Genomic DNA, 383 nt, shown 5'->3' with positions numbered 1-383 from the left:
TACTTTCGTAAGCGTAATTAATTACCTTGTGTGTCAATTTTCTAGAGCTTAGGGAGAAACAATTACATATAACACGTTTCTCTTTACTTTCTCGGAGCATAAAGGAAAAAAAAATTAAAAAAATATTGTCTTAGAGCAGAAGAACAACGTATCTTTTAGGAAAACAAAAGTATACCACATTTTGGAGTACAAAATTAAACCTTTTTTTTTTAGCACGTAAATAGATATTCTGAACTTTTTGTTTACCTCCGTAAATAAAGAAAAGCTCAGCCATATCAGGTGGGAAAACCTGAACAACCATAAACCTCTCAAGTTTCCCCGAAAAGGAGATTGTAAACCTCATTATAAATAATCTTTTATCCTTTCGATTTACGCTCCCTGGC

Source organism: Penaeus monodon, chromosome 15 (genome assembly GCF_015228065.2).
Source record: "Penaeus monodon isolate SGIC_2016 chromosome 15, NSTDA_Pmon_1, whole genome shotgun sequence".
Classification (NCBI taxonomy): Eukaryota; Metazoa; Arthropoda; class Malacostraca; order Decapoda; family Penaeidae; genus Penaeus; species Penaeus monodon.
This window is presented reverse-complemented; position numbering follows the sequence as displayed.